Source organism: Ptychodera flava, chromosome 4 (genome assembly GCF_041260155.1).
Source record: "Ptychodera flava strain L36383 chromosome 4, AS_Pfla_20210202, whole genome shotgun sequence".
In the NCBI taxonomy this organism is placed as follows: Eukaryota; Metazoa; Hemichordata; class Enteropneusta; family Ptychoderidae; genus Ptychodera; species Ptychodera flava.
In genome coordinates, this window is record NC_091931.1 from 957,007 (window position 1) to 980,365 (window position 23,359).

General features: G+C 40.9%; 1 protein-coding gene and 1 long non-coding RNA gene across 4 annotated transcripts in view; one reads left to right on the plus strand and one right to left on the minus strand.

The window, feature by feature from the left end:
• Window positions 1-23,359, minus strand: part of LOC139130339 (alpha-N-acetylgalactosaminide alpha-2,6-sialyltransferase 3-like) — a 52,852-nt gene that overhangs the window by 19,796 nt on the left and 9,697 nt on the right. The gene's annotated exons all lie outside the window — the stretch shown is intronic.
• Window positions 16,265-21,622, plus strand: LOC139130638 (uncharacterized). The gene is made up of 3 exons (XR_011551928.1): window positions 16,265-16,717; window positions 19,786-19,837; window positions 20,155-21,622. It is a non-coding gene; the product is annotated as an uncharacterized lncRNA (long non-coding RNA).

Sequence of the window (23,359 nt, forward strand, 5' to 3'; positions counted from 1 at the left end):
GCTACTTATTCACGATTGCTAGTAAAAGGAGCAGTTCTCAATCCCTGGTTTTCGAATTAGTTCTTGATGACATTGAGTAAGCCCTTTGTTTTCCATTGAAATGTTTGTTAGGGACTGGACACAAATTACAGGGGGGGTGGGCCAGTGTTTTTTGGGGGTGGGTCGCCATTTTTCGCGCAAGCATTTTTGAAGGGTCATAAAATTTTGAGCAAGCCTATGGGGGAGGGTCACCTTTTTTTAAGCATCAAAGCTGAAATTGCATGTGCACATATTAAAGAATATGGAATACTGAAAAAAGAAAAAATACCTCTTGGCACTTTCATTTTCTGTCATTTCCATTTTCGGCGCACCCTTCGGGCGCAAGTTTAACCCTTTTCCTGCCAAGTCGGTGAAAATCCGCTTGAAATTCGGTGTAGCTAGAATCTGAGCTGCCACGGCCGTTATCCTGCCAAGGCGGTGGAAATCGGGCTACTTTTTGGTACCCCCTTTCCTGCCTAGTCGTCAGCACTACATGTAGCAAACCCTTGCTCACGCTAGGGGTCGTTCGAGGACAGGTTTTGGGCGAGGAACGGTGTTTGCTCTCGAAATGGGTTCACAGGGAGTCCAACAACAGGGAAAGGTGCAGAAGCTACCCAGCCAGTCCCCTACCCCGTTGGGGGACTGGTTTTTTGGGGGGGACGAGTAGCGTACTTGGCAGGTTAGCACGGTGATGTATCCTAGCGGAGTTTGGGCTAACTTGGCTCTGAGGCACTACATAGATTGCGGCCGAAATTGACCGTCTCGGCAACGCTAATCTGTAAGGCAACGGCCTAAGACCGCCTCAGCTGGCGGTGCAATTTTTGCCAATGGTGCGAGACGAAAATCACGGACTTAGTCCTGATTGACGGGAAGTGCGGACCGATTTGACGGACTTGGCTTGATTAGTCCCTGCCATGGAACTGATCCGAACGGACTTGAGCGACACTTGTGAAGGGTAACCACCGCTTTTAACCAACTTGTTACCTTCTCGAAAAGACTACCCACTCAGATGTCAGACGTTGTCGGCTGCACTTGGCTCTAGACGTTCAAGCCGTGCAACGAAACACACCGCCTCAGCCTTGCCATTCACGAACATGGCCTCAAAATTTGATACCATTGTTCACCGACTTGGCGGCTGCGGTTAGGTGCGTGAACCGTTGTTCACCGACTTGTTACGCCTATGTTGTCCCTGTGAAGTTCGGCTAACGGCCGAGTCTAATGGGAGTTGGCAGACCTGTGTTTGGTTTATACCGTAGTATGATTGACTCAGGTAGAGGTACCTGTCGGTATATTCCGAGTTTTACGCACTCGGGCGTAAATGACGGGTCGTCATCACCGCTGATGACGTAGACGTGCTGGCCACGTTATTTGAAGGAGCCATGTTTGCCCTACGGACGAGGCCGAGACAGCTGTTGACAATTTTGGCATCCTTCATCTTTGACCGCCTTAGTTGGGTAAGCCGCTCGGCAGGCGACGGTTATGACCTAAACAAGCCGCTGAAGCACTGTTCGTTGCCGTACAAGAATGAGACGGCCAGTCCATTACTGCTTAATGGGCGATCTGTCGGGTTGGCTTGTCACCGACTTGGATGACAATACGCCCTGCGCAGGCGTACTTAGAAGGGACATGAGGTTAAAGATACGGGTTTCCCACCCGTACTAAACATGGGCTTGGGCCAACGTCCTGGGGTGGCAGGTGCGCATGCCACGTACCCAGCTGGACGGAATGTCAAGTTGAGATGCTAATGACATTGACTATGTTATGCTAAGTGCTCGAGGGATTTGCATTGCAAATGAGTATTATTAGCATATCAAATGGTACGGACAGGCAATTTACATGACGGGTAGGAATGTCAGCGCCGGTTGGTGGACTGATTGCCGTAGGTCCATTATAATAACAGGTGGCTGCATATATAAACACCCCTGCGTCCAATCATGTCCAGGGCTTTGTTTCCCTGTGGCTTTAAAAGGGTGGGACCTGCTAGTCTGTGGACACTGTTCCAGACATGAGCTTGACGGACCGCAAAAGTTTTCTGAAGGCGAGCAGACGACTGAAGCTCAAACCTGCTGCAGAGTCTCCGGGCGGTAGTGGTAGCGATCGTTGTGATGTCCCTAGTAAACGTTCTAAGAAGTCAGGCAAGAAACGCTCCCGTAAGGCGAAGCTATCTCCGGCTGAAAAACCCAGTGGTAAGCGTTAACGTAAGACTGATCGTTCTGCCGATGAGGATGATGATGGCTCACCGGTTGCCAGTGGTTCTCACCCGGCTGCTCCGGGAGAGACTACTTCACCTGCAGAGACATCTGCTGCTCTTGTGGGAGATACTTCACCTGCAGAGACTACATCTGCTCTGGTGGGAGAGACTACATCTGCAGAGACTACGTCTGCTGCTGCTAGTGAGACAGTTAGTAATGAGACGGCTGATGCCATTGGTTCTCCCCCGGCTGCTCCGGGAGAGACACCACCTATTGCGTTCACCATGAGCCCTCATCCTGCATCAGGAGAGGTTTCTGTGCCCAGTGCGAAAGAGGTTGAGTCATCAGCAGAGGCTGCCCAGCCTGGTCCTGCCATAGTTTCGTGTGCTGCGATGTCCCCGCCAAAAAAGATAGTGCGGAGGGTTCGTTATCAGGACAGCCCACCTGATTTTGAGCCAGATATGATCCTTGATGCCGCTACGGGCGAGTTCACACCCAGACGCCCAGACGACGGTGATATCACCGCTGAGTCCGACTCGGAGGTTGACAAGGATGCGGCAGAGGACGATGACTTTTATGACAGGCAGTATGTAGGTGAGGCAAGCTCTGACGATGATGATGACGTTGCTGCTGTGTTGGCGGAGGACGACACCCCTCCTGTCTGGCGTATGTCAGAAACTACCGATGCTAATATATTTGAGGAGACCGAGTTTGACCATGAAAGAGGACCGACCTTCACCTTGCCCAGCCACTCCCGTGAGATCGATTACTTTTTTAAGTTTATTCCAGCTACACTGATCAGATTGGCAAAAGACGAGACTAATAAATACGCCAAATTCCACCAGCGATATATCGCTAGAAAGATTGATAAATACTGGCGTAACGCTGACTACCGAGAGGTGCAGGCGTTCATTGGCGTCTTAGTCTGTATGGGTATCAACCCTAAATCATCAGTGGAGGACTATTGGTCAAGCAATCCATTTCTGAGAAACCAGGGTATTTCTACTGTGATTACCCGCAGTCGCTTTCAGCAGCTTATGCGATATTTTCATCTGGCAGACCCAGAGAACGATCCACGTCGTGATCCCGATGAGGCACGCCGCTGACGTCGGTGTCAGGAGGATCCCCTTTATAAAATCAATCCATGGATGGAGCCCATAGTTGACAGGTGCGTAAATAATTATAAGATGGGTAGAGAGATCTCCATCGACGAGGGCATGGTGTGATTTAAGGGCCGTTCTAAATTTAAGCAGAGATTACCGCATAAGCCTGACCGAGACGGTTTTAAGATATGGCAGCTGTGCGACTCTAGTACTGCATACATTGCTAACTTTGCACCGTACCTAGGTGTTAAATTTCGGGATCGGACTGATGGGAGACGGCAGGAGCGAGGTGTGGTGAAAAGAATTACGATGGAGCTGGTCCAGCCATTTTGTGGATATAATCACAGCCTATTTTGTGATAGCCTGTTTAGCACGGTCGTTACTGCTAGAGAGCTGATGGAGACCGGGATCTACATGGTCGGGAGCTTTAACCGCCGTAATCGTCGCACCATGCCCCCTCAATAAATTCCGCCAGGTAAGAGGAAGCACCTTCCTCTGTCTATTGGGGATATGAAAGCCACGACCAGAACGGGCTCTCGTCTTAACATCACTGCTTATCAGGATAGTAACGCTCTGGTGCTGATCTTGAATACGGTCTATCCACCCTTGGAGTGCGTGCCAGTGGGGGAGGGAGATGAGCAGCGACAAGTGCCTCTGTCGCTGTATAATTATCGCCGGTACATGGGAGGTGTCGACCGAGCCGACCAGAAGCGCAAGTACTTTCACACTGGGCGCAAGAATCACAGATGGTGGACATATCTGGCATGTTACCTAATTGATGTTGCCCTGGTAAATGCATATATATGCTTCAAGCATGTACACCCTGATAGTAAGCTGACCCATAAGATGTTTCATCTGCGTGTCGGGAAACAGCTCATTGGCGGTTATTGTGGGCGATCGCAGCCCAGTGTGAGAGAGGTCGAGGCCACCGTTTCTCCTGCCTCCTACATAAATCCACAAAATCAGCAGATGCACGTTGTCAGCCGTTTGGAGGGGCGGCAGAAATGCTGTAAAGTATGCAGCAGAGAGGGTAAGACCACTGCCAGCGGATGACTGTCTGAGACGTCCAAAGGATGTAGTCTGTGCGGGGTTCATCTTCACGAGGGCGAGTGTTTTGCGGCTTTTCATCATCGCATGATGCTACGAGGTAAGAGGAGCGTTGGCGTGCAGACCTCTACTCACACAGCCCCGACGACACCCATCAGCAAGAGAACCCGACGTAAATAACGGACAGGGGATAGCTATATCGCCTCACAGTGGTGCTCTTCTTGACTGTATTCTTAACACGGACCATGATCACATTTTGAGCACGGTTGTGCCTTTTGTTTGTGCTTTACGATCCCGCTGATTGTAAATTGAAACACGGATTATTTTGTACAATCCCCCCGATTGTAATCTTTGTAACACGGACCATGCACTCGGACGTCCAGACAGACTCCGAGATTTATTGTTTGGCATGATGTAAATTATTCCCAAATAGAATTGAAACATGGATTATTTTGTACAATTCCCCCGATTGTAATTTTTGTAACACGGACCTGCCACCCCGATTGTAATTTTTGAAACACGGACCATGCACTCGGACGTTGAGACAGACTCCGAGATTTATTGTTCGGCATAATGTAAATTATTCCCGAACAAGTCATCGTTGATGACACAGTCCCCACTTGTTAATGGGTACTTTGATTACAGGTCCTCAGAGAGGATAGAGTCCTCTTCATTAGGTCTGTGATAAAAATACTTTTGAATGTCTGAGCTGTAGTTCAGGACATGAAAAAATCATAATAAAATGGCCACATGGCGGCCTTATTGGATCGTATCACAGAACAAATCTATGTGCATATGTATGACAGACATCCAGCTCTATGGGTTTGCTCAGAATTAGATATATGCATAATTAATGAGGTATAGTATGAAGCATCATAAGGTCTCCCATCATACCATATATGAAGGGTGTACCACTTGTGGTTCCTGAGTTATGGACAAATATGTATATTTGAGGTCAAAGGTCATCGAGGTCATGTGACATTTTGTCAAAATAATTGTATTGCTAAGTTATCCCTATATACCAAAAATCAGACCTCTAGCTCTATTGGCTCGCTCAAAATTAGATATGCGCATAATTGATGAGGTACAATATGTGGCGTCTTAAGCTGTCCCATCATACCATATATGAAGGGTGTAGCACTTGTGGTTACTGAGTTATGGACAAATATGTATATTTGAGGTCAAAGGTCACCAAGGTCACATGACATTTTGTCAAAAAAATTGTATTGCTAAGTTATCCCTATATACCAAAAATCAGACCTCTAGCTCTATTGGCTTGCTGAAAATTAGATATGCACATAATTAATGAGGAACAATATGTGGCGTCATAAGCTGTGCCACCATACCTTACATGAAGGGTGTAGCGCTTGTGGATACTGAGTTATGGACAAATATGTATATTTGAGGTCAAAGGTCACCGAGGTCACGTGACATTTTGAAAAAAAATAGTATTGCTAAGTTATCCCTATATACCAAAAAACAGACCTCTAGCTCTATTGGCTTGCTCAAAATTAGATATGCACATAATTAATGAGGTACAATATGTGGCGTCATAAGCTGTCCCATCATACCATATATGAAGGGTGTAGCACTTGTGGTTACCGAGTTATGGACATATATATATATTTGAGGTCAAAGGTCACCAAGGTCACGTGACATTTTGTCAAAATATCTGAGATATCTGCGTGAAAGGATGGACTCACGGATGGACTCATGGATGGACATGACCCAATCTATAAGCCCCCTGGACTTCATCCGTTGGGACTAAAAACTGTGTGTCACTGCATCCTTTTTCCAATATGAATACGATGAGAAACTAAATTTTTATTTTTCTCGGCCTTATACATGGGAGTCTATGGACTGCCTTATACATGGGAGTCTATGGACTGCCTTATACATGGGAGTCTATGGAGACGGCCTTATACATGGGAGTCTATGGAGGTGAAAACTAAAAAGTCCTCTAACACGACCAAATTTGATCGCATTGTGAAACAAATCAACGTGCATCTGTATGGGGTAGGGTACTATCCTTGTGCAAAGTTTGAAAGAAATTGACCTGGGCATCTCTGAGATATCTGCGTGAACGGACGGACGCACACACGCACGCACGCACGCACGCACGCACGGACATGACCAAACCTATAAGTCCCCCCCGGACGGTGTCTGTGGGGACTAATAAAATACTATCTATGATCGCATATTTTCGTTCGTTTTGTTTTTACCCCCACTTTCGTTTTTGGCAGATCCGTAAGGACGCTATAGTAATGGATGAACGTGCGTCGTATCACGTGGGAGGGGCACAGCCCAACGGAGGCTGTGCTCGTGCGACGTAGACGTTGTACCAACCATCTGTCGTTTGGGTTAGTGCATAGAGCAGTTGCACTGTCCAGAGCTAAGGTGGTACAAAACTGCACCTTACTAACAACTGCACAACTAACCTGTTAGGAAACGGTAACACTAACGAGCTAACTGTGCACTGAACTGGCCAAACTACGTACACGCTTTCCTTCAATGGCAAAGCTATGTCGTTGACACTACGTCAAAGCAGACTGCACTGTGCGACTCTTCCAAGTCGTTCAAAGTACGTGGCCAAGTGACACAACCCAGGGGGAACAGGACAGGTCTGAGGGTGCTGCCGCACCCATAGCACTCACCCCTGGGTCTTCTACTAACTCACGAGCGAGGTGATGTTTCCGCAGTGTGGACGTGCGTGACGGCGAACGAGCTTTACTTCCGCAAAAGTAAGCTAACCAGATATGAACTGAAAATGCTCACGTGTTTCATTATATATTGCATTTATGTGCAAGTTTGAACCTTTGCTACATGCTTTGCTACATTTAAAGTGTTATGATCAACACAATGAATTTCACCACAGATCAATTCCAAAGGTCATTAAGTATTCAAATATGTAATTAGCTGAAATAAAAATAATTAATTTCTTTGAGTACTGTCATTGTATCACAATATAGCATGTGTAATTACCTTTGGTCAAGTCCTTCAAGCTCTATATGCCAAACCGTGAAAGCTTGTTAGCTATTTATGCAAATTATGAATTAGCTGACATGAAAATGCAAAATGACTTTCAATACTGTTATAACCTGGTATAATGATCAATGTACACAGCATGTTTCGCCAAATTTTATCAAGTAAATGCCAGTATATATCCCTAATTTGGAAGGTTCATTAAATATGCATATGGGAATTGGCTGAAAAAAATGTCAAATGACTTCAATAATCTTGTATCATAGTATCTTTAATGTACATAGCAAGTTTTGCCAACTTTGGTCAAGTCAAAACAGATAAATATCGCTAATAAATGCGGGATATCGGACCGCAGGCGGGCGAAGATTGCATTATAAGCGCGCCAACCCAAACTCACTGCATGGACATCACATTTACGAAATCGAAGTCCAAAGTCAACTACGTCATTGTTAGAATAAGAGAGGTTTTCCATCACACGGGAGCATACCACCACAAATTTTGCACAGATGGCGTTGCACTGGCATTGAAAAAGGGTGCATGGGAGCATGGGAACGCGGGCAGTTTCCCTCGCTATGGGTAGGAAATGCATTGAGCAAGACACACTTCCGGGTTCGCAAAAAAACGAGGTTCCCCAATGCTCAAATATAACTATTTGCTGTGATACATAGCAGAGGCGTATATGTTTGTGATGCTGAGAATAACATCAGTAAATAAATGACGGGTTTTAAAAGTTGACGTTTTTTGCGATGAAACAGACTTCTGAAGGTAGCTCGCTTGGGGAACACGTCATCCCGGCCGCTGTCCGCTTTGACCCCAGTAATTCACACTGGTTTTGGTCGGCCCCAGGTACCTAAGTCACTTCGACCCCGTCACACTTTTGCCTACATGTCCACGGAGATGATTCAACATGTTCCACAACAAAGCCAAGACAAAAATTGAAAATATCAATAAAATGGCTTCACAAAGGCTGAAATACACGATACTCGATGAAGTATGAAGTTTATGAGTGTTTGTCTCGGGTAATACCACTTGAAGTTGAACTATTCTACAGACTGTTTTTTCCATACAGTGCAGTATTTGTCAGTGACAATTAATCTTTGCAATACATTTTTTTGCGATGAGCTGGAAATTTGATTAATATCGAGTTAATGTACATAAATATTCCGTTATTTACTGGGACACGTTTATTTTCTCGATCCGCTATCTGCGGACTACGTGCTGAAGTACATTGACTGTTCATGTCAACGATCGTTTCTCCCTCTGAAGAGTTTCTGTATCCCGTTCAACAACGCTGTACCTCGATCACCCGATAGTGACGCTATGTAGCTGTGCAGTATTGAAACTTATCATAAAATGGCCACCTCGTCTAACAGTAACACGTATTGTCGGGATTATCGTACGGAAAAAAGACTGCAAAAGTAAGACTTATGAATCTTCATCAGAATTGAACACATCATGATTGTACACGAGTATCAACCGTGAATGCACGTTGAGCTCGGCAGTTACACAAGCATGGTACGCTACATGCATAGCCCTACGAGTATGGCGACAGTGTCCGGCTTTGGCTACGCCGCCTACCGGAGGTGGGAGGCGGCGTAGCCAAAGCCGGACACTCTCATCATACTCGTAGGGCTAGCTACATGCACTGCCGCGATGCCGATCGTATGCATTCCAAGGCCTATCCCGGAATTTGTTTCACAAACAACCTCAAAGGAGAGCAAACATACTTCTATGGACAATGACGAACACGTTTCTTGGCGAAGCAAAATCAAAACAGTGCAGAAGTACATGAAGTAGGTCATGGCCTTGGACTCTGTGCACGAACCTGATTGGACACTTCAATACCTTTGACCCAAAGTTATTATTCATCAGCACTTCCATGCCATGAGGCTAGGTAGAGAACGTATGTACTCATTTCTGGCGATCGAGCAGCGAGGGAAACAATCAATTACCAAGGATAAAGCTAATTTGCTAAACGATATTTTATCTTGAATAGTGAGTTGAATGAGTAATAAAATATCAATTTTTAATGTTCAATACGAGGTTGAAACACGGAGGGACCGTGGTTGAAACCAGAGCTATCCAGCTGTAGCCAACCTGGACAAGCACATTTCACAGCGCCCTCAAACAGTCGATTGTTTTCACTTGTCACACGCGGCGTAACAGAAAAATTAAAACTTTCATAACTTCATTAATATCCAAGCCACGCCCACCGAAACCTTTTCAGTTCTAGCCATTTGAATTCTGAAGATGTCTACCAAATTTGACTGAAATACGTTCAGCCGTTTTTGAGAAAATGGACCAACAGACAGACAGACAGACACACAGACAGACAGACAGACAGACATCGCTGCGACATATGCTCACGTGTTCACACGTGAGCAAAAAAAGGGCATAAAAGTGCACGTCCCCTGGGGCAAACAACACCCAAGACCTCGTTATTTTCTCGACACAACTTCATCAGCGGTTGCCCCTCTATACGGGCATGCAAAAATTTTTGAAGTCTAACACGTATATGGTCGGTAATCGTACCCCGAAAATGCGGTATTTTCCCGCCAAATGCCTGGCAGGAAAGCGTGCAGGAGAGCCAATCTTCTGTAGACACGGAAAAGAGGGCCAGTTTTGACCGACTTGGCAGGATATCGGACAGGGGCGCTCGGCAGGAAAAGGGTTAAGGGTATAATAAACAATCGGGTCAGTCACAATCAGGGTGCGCTAGATGATTTTCATTTGTTATGGACATATATCTGCTATTCAGACTGATATTATATTGCTTATTTGTTTCTAATAAATAGTAATAGTTGTAACTAACTTGGTAACATAAAGAAATATTGCATATATTGTGCAGGTTTGGTTGTACATCCACAAAATGCCTTTAAAAACTGTAAAAAGTAGCGTTATGCTGTTTCACTTCAAAATGTACTTAAATTTCAAAATGTTTTTTGGAACACAGTGTTAAAATTGTGGAATTTTTAGCTTACATATGTTACTGCAGAATACCTAACCTTTCTTTCACAAGTTATTTCATGCAACTATGTGCATCGGAACAGAAACTGTGGAATTTTTACCAAAACTGTAACATCGTTATGTTTTTTATGTTTTATGACCATAAGTACATATACCTTTATGTAGAAAAATGGATAAAATATTGTAATATTGAATTTAATTCCAACCTCAACATCCATGGCAAGCATTTTATACACCAAAATTTACGTAAAATTGCATATTGTATTGTTTTGTGAATAAATGAAAATGGAGATCGTTGTGGTCGGAATTTCTTGTAGCGTCCGTGACACACTCATATCTTAAGGACAACAGGAGTTATAAAAGATCTGATGTCACAGGCCTAAGTGTCAATAGGTGCCTACCTTAAATAAACAAATTATATAATTACTGTCCCTTGCGTTCACTATTAATATTCCTAAAATATGGAAATGTAGCATCCGTGACGGTGTAGCGTCCGTGACGGTGTTTGCTACATAGTCACAATTAATAACTATTTAAAACATTTTAAAGCAGTTAATCCACTGAAACATATAAATACTAGTGTGTATTGTGTGTACATACATGGAGGTGGGTTACAAAATGTCTTCAAGGTATAAAATTGTAAATTTACACAAAATTGATTTCTTAAAAAGTAATAAAACACTCAAAAAGTTATGTTGAGCCTCAACTGTAACACTTAGATTGGTGTTTTTTAAGAATGCAGTAATTATATTGAATATGTTATTAGAATTCTAGTGAAAAGAACAATGAATTCTGTGCTGTATATGCATTTATTATTGTGTATTCCATTTCAATTCATTATGTCACGGATGCTACAATAAAATGCAAACATTGTTTTTCAGATTATAAGCCAATCTAAGTGTGAAATAACCACCACATTTTATATAAAGGAAAATGAGGGCAACTCCACACATCGGCTCTACCAAGATTGTTTAGTATTACGCTATGGTGAATAAAAGGATCATTGCATTTATTTTGTGTGGAATACATGGCGAGACACCGATGAATCGATAGTGCTTTGACCCTAGTCATGTGATCTGGATCCCCAATAAAAAACGGTTTGTTGATTGAGTGATTCGTCTTAACGGCGTTTCGGAACCAAAAATGGGGTTCGTTTATCAGTCGCTGTCTTGTTTTGTATTCCCTCCGCTTGGTTGTGTGATGAAGTCATCTTCGTCCTCGAGGAGAAGCCAGATTTGTTATTGAGAGAGTTAGCCACTATTGACTGACTCTATAGTGAGCAATCCGGTGTGTGGTGATTATAAATAACATGACCCAGCATCGACCGGAGTTTCTGGACGCTTATAAGGATTTTTGTTTTAGGGCATATTTTGAGCGTTGCTAGTGCTCGTTATGTTAACAGTAAATGTTATACTAATCTGACAACGATTACTTGTTTTAGGCATTTAAATCGATTAACCGAACTTTTGGTTTTGTGTCAATTTTTCATGGACTTTGTAATAGATTTCGTGTCGATATTGGTGCCTGCTTTCCGGTGTTTGAAAAGCATGTTGTGAAAGGCTGTTTCGAGAAATAAATCTTATTTCTCTGTGTCTAGCCATTCCCAGGTTTCATGGTTTCGTAACAATATTTGCTGTAAATGGCCTTTGAAATCGGTTTGGTCTGAGGAGGGTATTGGTTTATTTAATTCATGCCGCCAACTTTGATTACTTATATGGAAGCTCTCTCAGTTTTTGATTTTCTTTGCCAGATGATGTTTTCTGTATTGCTCAGCAATCTTTTCAGTTTGGTTGATTGTAGTACCAATTCGATGACAGATTGCATCTTGGTTTTATACGATAAGTTGTGGCATAAAATGGAGACAAATTCAAAAAAGAAATTCAGTTTCCCTGTTGTTAAAACTGCTATCGTGAAACCTTTTAACTGCTTGAGTGATATGGGCAAAGTGTGTTTGAATTAACTCACCGGACTTTTCGGTTGTCGTGCCGGATATCGACGGACTGCTTACTCCTTCACATGTTGGTCAAAGTTACATAACAAGGTATGATTTTGTAAGAAGGATTTGTTTTAGATGCTCGTTTTATAGACCATGAGGAGTGTCGTCAGAAAACGACTCGAGGGTTGATCCCAGAAGTAAGCTCAGCTGCAGTGATTTTTTACTCCAACTGATTTTTGCAGTAGTTGCTATAGCTTTCTTGTTCAATTTAAAGAAATTGTCAATGTTTTGACACAATTTTCACAATTTAAATGTTTGATACAGAAAGGTTTTGGAGAAAAGAGAAAGAAAAAACCAGATTGTTAATTGCTTTTTATAATTCAAACTGACCTAACTTTCAAGTTTGATTTTGGTAGCATCCGTGACAAAATTACATGTCATACTAAACAGAAAATATTTTAGAAAAAGTTTATTTTGATTACACTGAATGGTATTAATATTGTTGCTATAGCATGGTTAATTCATGACAATAAAACTTTTAAGTACAGCATACCAGCAGAAGGACATAGAGAAGTTGAAAGTCCTATTAAAAAATATGATCAATATTGTTGTATTTCTCACTAAACTTGAGGTTGTGTTTATCGATGGAAAAATTAAGTAAATCAATACCAAGTATAGCTTATTTTAATGCCAATATGCATCTTTTATATTGTAATAACATAAGAAAGCATTAACAAATCATTGTTTAAAATTTTATTATGACATTTGTGTTTCATGTATATTTCTGTAGCGTCCGTGACACTGCGTCGACCATATAAAACAATGTGCACTGTGGTAATACTAATGACGTTTGCTTCACCAAATTTTAGGAAGATATGCCCCATACCATAACCTTTCAACATATTATTTAACTGGAAAGTTGTCATGAACTTTTGACCTAAGTGACACACTCTAGCGCACCCTGATTGTGACTGACCTGAATGTATTGATGATCCAAGCAGCCACATTGATTTAAGTTGTCATGATTTCTACTTATCCAACTCCTCTATTGTACATATACACTGTCCCCTATAATGACGCTTCAATAACAATTTGGGAGATCACTTATTTGATATCATCCTCCCATTGACAATACATTGGGTATAGGTCGGTGTCAAATGTTCATGAAGCTGTATGTACATTTTTCATTTTTTGAGGACATTGACAGAATACAAACTATTCAGAATAGTGCAAAATGTCATCAATAACAACTGGAAGCTTCAGGTCGAACAACTTTTGAATAACAATTTAGGATGAGATAACCTATGAGTTATTTGTAGCCTATTCATAGCCTGCAATGTATAATGAATCAACATTTCAGTGAAATTCCAAAATCAAATTTCTTGCACAACCATTGACTTGAAACCACTCTAGTCTAATCATGAACATTAATACTAATAATTAGGTGTACATAAATGCACAGATTTACTAGTTTTGTATTGGAAAAAATATTCATAGTTTCATCATAGGCTGCCATGCATAGTGAATAGACATTTCAGTGAAATTCCAAAATCAAATTTCTTGCACAACCATTGACTTGAAACCACTCTAGTCTAATCATCAACATTAATACTAATAATTAGGTGTACATAAATGCACAGATTTACCTAGTTTTGTATTGGAAAAAAAAAATATTCACAGTTTCATCATAGGCTGCCATGCATAGTAAATGGACATTTCAGTGAAATTCCAAAATCAAATTTCTTGCACAACCATTGACTTGAAACCACTCTAGTCTAATCATGAACATTAATACTAATAATTAGGTGTACATAAATGCACAGATTTACCTAGTTTTGTATTGGAAAAAAAATATTCATAGTTTCATCATAGGCTGCCATGCATAGTGAATAGACGTTTCAGTGAAATTCCAAAATCAAATTTCTTGCACAACCATTGACTTGAAACCACTCTAGTCTAATCATGAACATTAATGCTAATAACAAGTCATCGTTGGTGACACAGTCCCCGCTTGTCCATTTTGTTCTAATTTTTGGTGTCTAGGTAGCTGTGGTCTAGGTAGCTGTGGAATGACATTAATGCAACGGGTGCATCAGGCCTGTGACTTGCATAATAAAGTAATCTGAGGAACGTTCAATAAATGACTAATATCTGCCGGTAATGACCTCTCAAGGAACTTTTGATTACATCACACATAACGATGCCCTTACTGCCTCCAGTGTCATGATGGCACATACTATACACATGGTTTGGTGGAATTTTCGAAATGGTATGGGATCGGGTATGTTGTTGTAATCAGCCATTTCAGATCATATAATGAAACAAATTAATGTGCACAAGAATGCAGCCATAGTATTTTATCTTCGTATCACGTTTGAACAAAATCAGTCCATCGAGGGACAGTGACCTATGTTTATGTTTCAAAGACATAAAAAAATCACACCAAAATTTAAATCAAATGGCTGTCTATTGACCATATGGATCATAGCACAAAATTAGTAGACATACATATGTATGCCATAGTACTTTATCTTTGTACCAAGTCTCAACAACATTGGTTAAGGAATATTTGCATATGATTAAGCCTCAAAGACATGAAAAAATCCAAAAATGACCATCTGACAACGATATTGGAAAAAAATGACAATCTGGCAGTCATATTGGAACATGTCACAAGTAAATTGACATGTATATGTATGCCATAGTGCTTGATCTTTGTGCCAAGTTTGGACAAAATGGGTGTAATGACCTTTGAATTACGATTCAAAGACATGCAAAATTCCAACAAAATGGCAGTTCTGCAGCCATATTGGATCCTATCACAAGCTTAATTGATACATGCATACGTATGCCATAGTGCTTTGCCTTTGTGCCAAGTTTGAACCAAATCGGTTCAAGGATGTTTGAGTTATGGTTCAAAGACATGAAAAAATCACAAAAAAATGGCCGCCTGTTGGCCATATTGGATCATATCACGAAATAAATTGGTGTTCATATGAAGGGCATAATGTTTTGCTTTTGTGCCAAATTTGAACAGAATTGGTTCAAGGATGTCTGAGTTACTGTTCAAAGACATAAAAAATCGCAACAAAATGGCCGCCTCACGCCCATATTGGATCGTATCGCAATATAATTCGACATGCATATGTAGGACATAGTGTTATGCCTTTGTGTCAAGTTTGAACAGAATCGGTTCAAGGATCTTTGAGTTATAGTTCAAAGACACGAAAAATCGCAAACAAAATGGCCGCCTCGTGGCCATATTGGATTGTATCACAAAATAATTTGACATGCATATGTAGGCCATAATGTTATACCTTTGTGTCAAGTTTGAACACAATCTGTTCAAGGACATCTGAGTTATGGTCCAAAGACATGAAAAATCGCAACAAAATGGCCGCCACACGCCCATATTGAAACATATCGCGAAATAATTTGACATGGATATGAAAGCCATAATGTTATGCCTTTGTGCGCAGTTTGAGCAGAATGTGCTCAAGGATGTCTGAGTTATGATCCAAAGACATGAAAAATCGCAATAAAATGGCCACCTCGCGCCCATATTGGATCGTATCACAAAATAAATCGACGTGCATCTGTAGGTCATAGTGCTATGCCTTTGTGCCATGTTTGAACAAAATTAGTTTCGCAGTGTCTGAGAAACTGTTGATGACGGACGGACGGACGGACGGACGGACAGACACACGGACGGGACTCAATCTATAAGTCCCCGCCGGACTTCGTCCGTGGGGACTAATTAGGTTACATAAATGCACAGATTTACCTAGTTTTGTATTGAAAAAAAAATATTCATAGTTTCATCATAGGCTGCCATGCATTGTGAATGGGCATTTCAGTGAAATTCCAAAATCAAATTTCTGGCACAACCATAGACTTGAAACCACTCTAGTCTAGTCATGAACACTAATACTAATAATTACTGTGTTTCCGCTGCCACTCGTTTTTTAGTAAAAATACGATCATTTAAGGACTTTTACGAATATTTTTCATCGGTAGTTCGTAAATATACGATCCTATCCAGCAGCGATATTTCGATCGTATTCATGAATCATGGTATTGAATCTCATTCTACGGACATGTTTAACATCGATAAGGAGCTATAGAAGGCCCCCCAGCTTCAAAGCAATTCTTTCAATCTAGACACGTGCTACATATTTTTACATTTGTAAAACACGGCCAGTGATTGGTGTATCTTACACACTGGGATAGTTATTGACCAATGGTATATACCCAAACAAAGTTAGCATAACTCGACCATATTCAAGATGGTGAGCAAACGTCCTTGTGAAGCAGGCGATGGCCTCTTTCATTTTGGATTTTCTCAAAGCAAAATGGCAATGTCAAATGTAGGACAGAGAAACGTAACCGAAGAAAAGAAGCAGAAAAACAGTAAAGAGTGCCACCAGAAGAAAACGAACAGGACAAAAGCTGCCTTCAACGAAACATGGAAGGTCAGTTTAATATCCCAGACAGTCACTCGACACGATGCAACGCCGGGCCTGTGTGTCACAACAAGAATAGAATCTAGTTGCGACACACAGATCTTGCGTAGCGGCGTGTTGAGTGCCCGTGATCGGCGATGCGATGACACATGAATTTCAATCGGAGAATGTTTTTGTGTATTATGTATTTATTATTATGTTGTCACTATAGTCAAGGTTGAATCTCGTGAAAATTTGCTAGATTTTACGGTCATTCTAAGGGAGCATTCGTTATTTACGGGGAGGGGGGGTTGGTGGAAATCAGGGGGGGTTGACTTTTACAAAACCGCTTTTTAGGGGGGTCAAATTTTACAATCAATGATTGAAGGGGGGGGGGTCAAATTTTACAAAGGTTTGTATTGAGTTATGGAAAACAAAATTGACTTTGGAATTTCACCGAAATGTTGCTTGTGTAACCGATGTTTCGAGACGGCAGAATAATAACCGACCGAAACTCAGCCAAATTTATTTCTCTAGTAGGGCCAACAAGTCCGAGACTGGCGTTAACCTCTCTAGAGCAGCAACAGAGCATGTAGCCCTGAGTACAGGTCTGTGTGTTCCTGGCGTATACGGCCTCCACCACAGCCCTGCAACGGTCTGTGGAGATAACTGGGGTCTCTGCAGCGAGATTCAAAATGGGGATCTCCATGGGTAAACAACTTGTCGAGTATGTTATGTTTCAGAAAGTGAGCGGTTTTGGACGTTAGGAGAAGTCAATCGCATCTTTTCTGGGATTGGTTAGGAGGTAAAGGTAGGCAGGGAAAGGATTTTGCCCCAATAGAGCAGAAATTTCGGCCAAAAAGACCCTTTAGTCTTCATTGCGGTACAGATCCAGGCCGCAGAGACCTCAAGTCTGTTCAAAGACCATTGCAGGGCTTTGGTAGAGGCCATATAATGCTGGGAACACACGTGCACACACCTGTACGCAGGGCTACACAGCATGGGGCATGAAATGAGGAACCAACACACAGTCATATAATGTAACAAACAACTTCTGTATATTACTATATTGTGTCAAATATCAGGGTCTACATATAAAATAGTAAAACCGTACTTCAAAACTATAAATATTACTCCATGGTAACAGTAACCGTACTGATCGACCTCCCGACGGCAGGAGTCGAACACACTTTCAGAACAAAACTCTGTTCAAACCCTTTCTAAATGCTTAACAATTTCTATGGAAAACTTAACGTTACCGCAGAGGTACCTCAGACTTGACCACGCGGCTGGGAAACACAAATAGTTCACATGCGACCTTAACTAATGTTCGATGATGAGCACAATTGTAAGTCCCGTGTAATGTCTGCACATGAAAGTCGGCGACAACACACGCAATTCACTGCTTAGCAGCGTCCAGTTCAGCTACCACGGGAGCAGCCATCTTAGATCTTTTGTTTACTTCCGGTCGGGACATGCCAAACTAATCAAGTCTTCCTCTGCTAACTCCGCGAATCGACAAAAGCTCAGTGGAACGATCATAAATAATGTTCTCATGACAATCTCAGACATCTGACTGAACTCATAAACGGAATAAAGTTCACAGTTAACACACAATTTGCTGCAGGAAGATTAGCTTTCAACTTGTGGTGATATTATCATCTTAGCGTGCCAGTGCGTATATTGCAAATATACGGCACGGCTTTCACTTGTGTGAGCAATGTTCGTTCCATCGACTAAAGTAGAGGATATTGGCATAGGGTTTAAATAAACAGTCCGATCCGCATAAAATTTGATCTCTGCCACTAACCGGTTTCTTTACATATCTGCTGACTTGAGTAAGACTCAAAATAGAGAAATATCTGACTTAAAAAGCACACGCTGACACTCAAACCTTCCAGTGCCAGTGCAGCATGCAACGTAAAACACTCTCTGGAAAGTTCCCGTCTTGGACTCCCTAGGTATACAGTGATAACACACCAGAACTCCCAGGCAAAATAGAAAATACACAGGTCCTCCATACATAATCTATGAGAAGCTATGAATAATTTCTTTTAAATACAAAACTAGCTAAATCTGTGTATTTATAGACTCTTGATTATTGATATTAATGTACTTGATAAGACTAGGGTAGTTACCAGTGCATGTGTGAGCAAGAAATTTGATTTTGGAATTTCACTGAATTGTTAATTCACTATCTTTTCAGAGGAAACTATGAATAATTTTTTTCCATTACAAAACTAGTTAAATCTGTGTATTTATGTACGCTTGATTATTGATATTAATTTACTTGATTAGACTAGGGTGGTAACAAGTGGATGTTTGTGCAAAAAATTTGATTTTGGAATGTCACTGAAATGTTGATTCACTATCTTGTCTATATGGAAACTATGAATAATTTTTTTCCAATATAAAACTAGGTAAATCTGTGTATTTATGTACTCTTGATTATTGATATTAGTGTACTTGATTAGACTAGAGCGATAACAAGTTCATGTGTGTGCAAAAAATTTGATTTTGGCATTTTACCAAAAATGTTGATTCTCTAGTATGTGAGGAAACTTTTTCAGCCCGGGGCCACAGGATGCGAAGGGTTAATGAATCAAATCTGATGAAATTTTTTTTCATGGGGGGGTCACATTTTACAATTGATGAATTGAGGGGGGGGTCAAATTTTAGAAATTTGATTTGGAGGGGAGGGCGCTTTTTACGTTTCATTTGTCGCTCAAATTCCACCAACCCCCCCTCCCAGTAAATAACTAATGCTCCCTAATTGGAATCAAAAATGTGGTGTCACAGACATTTAGGCCTATATTCTTGGAACGCGATCGGGAAGTTTTCAGATAATACCAGGGGTTAATTGGAGCGATATCGATGAAATCTGCACTGGAAAATTGATCGGGCATTTGCCTTGTGACGGCACTGTCTCGGACAAGGTTATCAATCAGAGCTTTAATCATTGCATTTGCAGCCAAAATGCATATCGGAAAATGTGCCTTTATTAAATTAATAAGTATTGGATTTATTTCACAATAAACGTCAGCAAAGGAACAAGCATGATTCCATGCATAATTTCCCATTTCAATTTTTTATTCCAGTGAGTCAGTGTGTCTACATTTGTGATTCTAGTCCATCCGGACTTGTCGAAAGGTAAATACTGAATTTTCTTTGTGGTGTGTCAAGTTACTAAATTGCTTTGCATGAATGCTGTAGTAGTCTAATGTATGCTAGTTTCAACTTGTAACAATCTTGGTGGTGGTAATGCTAGCTAATGTAGTAATGCAGTGGTCAAACTGAATTGTTTCCTTGTTAAATAATCCAACTCCTCTACACCAGTTCTGTTGTAATTTGCTATCTATAATTCCTGGCATAGTAGTTTAGACGATAAAGTTCATGCTCCTCACCTGTATTGTAAATGTATATGTACATAGTTTGAGATGCTGAAATCATTTTATGTTTTGTTTCAGGCAACCTTTCCATGGTTGGATTATGACAGAGAAAGGTGTGTCATGCTATGTAAATGGTGTCTTAGGAGTGGAAAGTCAAATACCTTCACATCAGGGTGTAGCTACATCACTAAAAATACCGCAATTATACGGTGTCGCTCACATTTGATCAGAATTGGCACATACCAGTATGGGTACCAAAGATCAACAATTAATGTTGTTTCTATCTGTTCAGTGCGGGAAAATTCTATTTTCAATGTTATGACAATGATTTCTGCACAGTACAACCAGAAAAAATACAAGAAATATTTAAACCAGAAAAACAAGTTGACAAAAGTTGGACACGCTGCAACAGAGAAATAGATGTTTTGATCAAAAAAGGGCAAAAATTGTCCTAAATACACAAATATTGAAATTTCACCACATTATTTTGCAAACAGCTTCTCAGCTTGTCAAAAGATGACCTGCAACATTTCGCGAAATCTATCAGCAATATAAATCACTGGGCCATATGTATGTTCTAGTTACAGCACGCAATCTTACATGCGCTAGTGATATGGATGTACATTGTATCCTCAGACAGCGTCGAACTAAAATAAATTATAAATCTTAAAATTTACTCAGAAAACAAAATTAGCACAGCTTTTCTTATTTGGAAAATTTTTTTTTAGAAATTTACAATTGTAAAAAAAATGTTCACAATTTCATTGTGACTACCCCCTCCCAAGATCTAATGGTCCATCCCTTAGTTTGAGCAGGTCTGTTAATATGTAACAGTTCATAAACAATGACAGGAAATGACTCAAGCTCAGTGGAGTAGCATGCTGGCATGCCACCACTCCTGAACATTTGCAGAATTTCCCTTTTTCTTACCTCATTCGCACATTTTTGACACTGATGCGTTCCTTTGAACAAATTCACATCTCAACCCCTACATCTACCGGTACACCAAATACTGAGACGGTAGCTTTGGCGGTATGGGAGCCTTTGTGTGTGACGGCCATACATCTGCACATACCCACAAATATACGGACATACAGACGCCACTCAGACTCATCATATAAGCTCTTTTTATCACAACTGGAAGTTGTGATATAGAGGTGGTTTCAACCGGTGTTTGATGTCGTCCATTTCCGTAAACGACAAAAAGTCAAAAACTGCTGAACAGACTGCGTTGATATTTGGTACCGATACATAGACTGGTTCCAAGGTTCCAATTCTGAAAAATGGAGCCAAACGGAGCGGAGGTTATATAGTTTTGGGAAATTTCTAACCCCCCTTTTTAACTAATTGATTTTAGGGGTCTTTCATATATGTAGTTTTGGAATGTACACCAATCCTGCATTGTGGACTGTTTTATGAGTTGTGGAACAGAAATGAGGTTTTGATGAATGTTAGAAATATGCAGGATGGCTGATTCAAAGTATAAGAGATTTCTATGCTCTTTTGGGTATCAAAAGCAATAAAAAAAAACATATTTCATAGTTTAGATTCTCACTTTTGAGATGACCCTAAGCATTTGTTATGTAAACATCCTTGAGTCAATATACAGACTTAACTGACATTCCTGAGATTAAGCATCCACGACCTCACATGTTACAGTCTTTCACTACCATGGTATGGCCCAAACCCATTGTTATCAATGGTGAGTGTGGACCTGTCTACAGGAAATTGGGGTGAACAGGTTAGACAATGCCGTTACAAGTTGTAGGTTAGTTATCAAGGTAGCACCAGCATAGAGTCCTAAGCATGTCCATGTGTTCTCACAGGAAATTACAGGGAAAAAAATTATTGAGAAGTTTCTCTCCTTTAAATAGAAGTATATTACAATTTAAACCTGTCATGGATGGATTGCTCTCAAATGATCTGAAACACAGTTATTGCCCATTAGCAACAAATCTATAGCAAGATTTATGTTAAGTTCATGAACTTACACAAGGTATTAGACAAAAGATGACCATGACTTTGCTACTTTTCAACATTTATTTCATTCAGATTTCCTCAGCTTAGTGTATAATTTTGTAATCTTAATTACTGTCAACTTAGCTTTACTAACTTATTCTAACCTCATTATTCTTACACTACTGTTATACCTTATAACCACAAAATTTCAAGAGATGCATATATGATTGTCACTTAACAAACAATTTACAATATGTCTTCTGCTTTTTTCTCCATATACATATACATGTCCCTTTTCTCATAAAATGGCTAAACAATGTGGCTTCAGCGTATGTTGCTCATTGACTTCGTGGTCTGTCTAATTAGTCCCCACGGACACCGTCCGGGGACTGATAGGTTTGGTCATGTCCGTGTGTGCGTGCCTGCGTCCGTGTGTGCATCCGTCCGTCTGTTCACGCAGATATCTCAGACATGCCCTGGTCAATTTCTTTCAAACTTTGCACAAGGGTAGTACCCTACCCCATACAGATGCACGTCGATTTGTTTCACAATGCGATCAAATTTGGCCATGTTAGAGGACTTTTTAGTTTACACCACCATAGACTACAATGTATAAGTCAGCTGTCTATAGAATCCCATGTATAAGGCCAAGTAAAATAAAAATTTAGTTTCTCATCATATTCATATTGCAAAAAGGATTCAGTGACACAGTTTTTAGTCCCCATGGATGAAGTCCAGGGCCTTATAGATTGGGTCATGTCCCTCCGTTCACGCAGCAGTATAATCAAATATTTTGACAAAATCTCCTGTGACCTCGGTGACCTTTGACCTCAAATATACATATTTGTCCATAACTCAGTAACCACAAGTGCTACACCCTTCATATATGGTATGATGGGACACCTTATGACGCCACATATTGTACCTCATTAATTATGTGCATATCTAATTTTGAGCGAGCCAATAGAGCTAGGTATGATTTTTGGTATATAGGGATGACTTAGCAATTCAATTTTTTTGACAAAATGTCACATGACCTCAGTGACATTTGACCTGAAATATACATATTTGTCCATAACTCAGTAACCACAAGTGCTACACCCTTTATATATGGTATGATGGGACACCGCATGACGCCACATATTGTACCTCATTAATTATGAGTAGTTTCACAATGTGCCAGTTGTGATCAAGTGCCATTGGCGCTATTTTTGGTATTTATATATAAAACCAAATATGAGCTAAAAACAATTGTAGGAAACACACCAATATAAAAGATCATCTTGCATCTTGTGAATCCATCGTATACAGATGGATATCACTG